Source organism: Diabrotica virgifera, chromosome 5 (assembly GCF_917563875.1).
Source record: "Diabrotica virgifera virgifera chromosome 5, PGI_DIABVI_V3a".
Taxonomy (NCBI): Eukaryota; Metazoa; Arthropoda; class Insecta; order Coleoptera; family Chrysomelidae; genus Diabrotica; species Diabrotica virgifera.
Genome location: NC_065447.1, coordinates 159,725,400 through 159,727,864, shown reverse-complemented (window position 1 = coordinate 159,727,864; position 2,465 = coordinate 159,725,400). Strand labels below are relative to the sequence as shown.

The 2,465-nt window shown below is 32.3% G+C and overlaps 1 long non-coding RNA gene across 1 annotated transcript; it reads left to right on the top strand.

Moving 5' to 3' along the window:
• The first annotated feature begins 469 nt into the window (after window positions 1–469).
• On the top strand, window positions 470–2,074 carry LOC126885188 (uncharacterized). The gene is made up of 2 exons (XR_007698326.1): window positions 470–780; window positions 1,264–2,074. It is a non-coding gene; the product is annotated as an uncharacterized LOC126885188 (long non-coding RNA).
• Window positions 2,075–2,465: the final 391 nt, after the last annotated feature.

Genomic DNA, 2,465 nt, shown 5'->3' with positions numbered 1-2,465 from the left:
GCGACCTCTTCCATGAGGATATGCAATGTTTTCGCTTTTTTGGCTGCTTGCCTTATTGCACCCAGTCTATTTTCAATCAATAATAAATCTTCTAGATGTTATTTTATGTTACAATTTTCAAAACACAGACGTGCCAACGTGAACGAACGTGGGGTTGTCTAAATATATGTTCTGTTTGAAAAATTTAATTATTTCAGAGTCCACTAGCATTTTAAAATCAATTATCATGAGGATATAAAATTGGATGCATTTGAAAAATTAAAAATAGACGGTTTCGTTTTGATTCGGTTAGTAGAGTCTCTTGCCATCTTCTGACACGTGTTTCTAGGTTTACCCGTTATCAGAGGGGCATAATGTAACGATGAGTACCATCGTTACGAGAATATTTATTCCTATAATCCACCTAATAAGTATGCAAAAAGTTATACGTTCACGATCAGAAAGGGTTATCTAAATTTGGGACCAATTATAAGTATTTGGTTGGTAGTATGTTTAGTGAATTCGGATTGTATTGGTTGGTTCATGTGTCAATGACCGTTTCCGCCTGCGTGATGGGCAGGAAGCAGCAGAACGATTGATAGTCACTTAAGCTTCTGCCACCACCCGCTACTGACGTGTCCCTCCAGCGATCATTGTCCTGAAGCCATTTTGTTTTATTTCTGAAATTATTATTTGGTTGGAGATTCAAGAATTTAAGTTGGAAGGAAGTTTTTGGTTTATGTTGAAATTGGTGATGAGAGTGAGGTTTTAGTTTCAATATCAGAGAATTTTGGACAGTGGGTAAGTCGACATTTTTTTGCTTGTCAAGGAAAAAATGACCATTTTCTCCTTTTTAATACCATACTTATATCAATAAAATTGTTATTCTATAACCATTAGGTCTTAAATAGTCCATATCACTTTATATCAATTCTTTAAAATTTCTTAAAATTTTTAAAATTTCTAGTTCAAAATAATTTCTGAATTAATGACATTTTCCTTTCTTTTAGTATCTACGTCTGTAAAGAAATCCTTATTGTAACATCCATATTTTACAATCATATTTGGCAACAAGTAATCCTTATCCATATTTTAGTTGTTCAAAAATATTTCCTCACATCCCTCAAAAATCAAGGTCAATGACACTTCGCATATATATGTCAGTAATTCAACTTTTTGTTTCAAGTTTTTCTACAAACTTTTTATAAGTTTACCTTCCTACATGCCCTGCTTCAAATTACTCAAAAGAAGTAATATGACTGAAGGATTTTTGTTTTCTTTTAGTCGCTGGAGGGAAAGATTAAGTCAACATCTGATTAAGTTGTTGGATATGGAATAAAAATAATAATTTTGGGGAATTATGGAAATTTTGGTGTATTTATGGAATGGTTTTTTTGTGTTTTTATGGAAGATTAGTTGATTTGCCGGTACTGAGGGGTACCTCCAAGTCGGTGACAAGTCTGCCACCCTCCTAAGGTTTGGGAACACAGGAAGATACCTTGCGTGGATCACCCTTGAAAGAGTTTGGAGAAGAAACCCATCGTCACTTTGTAGAAGCGACAAACTAAATTTGCATGTGAATTTGTTCTAATAATATTTTCCACTTTTACTTATTTTTGTATCAATAACTTTTAAATAATTCTAATAATAATATACCCTCATTTTTTCTTAAAACATAATTAACATAATATTCAATATTTTTCATCAAATTTTATATTTCACCGTTATATCATGTATTTAAAATAGTGTGGGGATTATAAACTATCTGGGAAGGTACTGTGCACAATACCTCGGTTTATATCCTATTTAATAATAATTATTTCATTTGTCAGGTATTGTCAGGTTTGTCACTTCCGATCAGATGTGAGATTGTCAGCCAATATTGTATTCCTCATTAATAATAAGTTTGTACACACATCTTTAGATCAATTAAATGTCTGATATAATAAATTCATTACATATTTTTATTTCATATTGTAAAACCTCCGTTATCGACAGGAGCGTACTAGCCTAGTACGTTGGGTAGTTAGCTAGTGTATAAAATTATATATAGGGTTATAGGTATTTTTCATTAAATTTGTTGGTTGTACATAAATATATGTTTTATTTCCTATAATTTCTAATATCTATGTAAAAGAAATAGTAATATAATAGTAATAATTAAGTGCAGTCAGCAGTATGTCACTCGGCGAAATATCTATTTAATATTTCCCTGGCGCCTAACCCTACTTCTGAATATCTTCTCGGTCAGTAGTTCTTTTCCTTTTCATTATTTCTTATTTTAATTTATTTTCTTTAATATTCAAGTACCTACTTCATTAGGTACCGTCTTATTTGGGGCGTGCAAATACGGCCTGATCCTCTCCTGAGTCCCATTGATAAAGTCTCTTAAATATCCAGCTAGCCTATCCTCATAAAACTTCCATCACTAAGTAAACTACCCCTTCAAAGCTTACATCTATTCTGTTACATCACACCCAATCTGT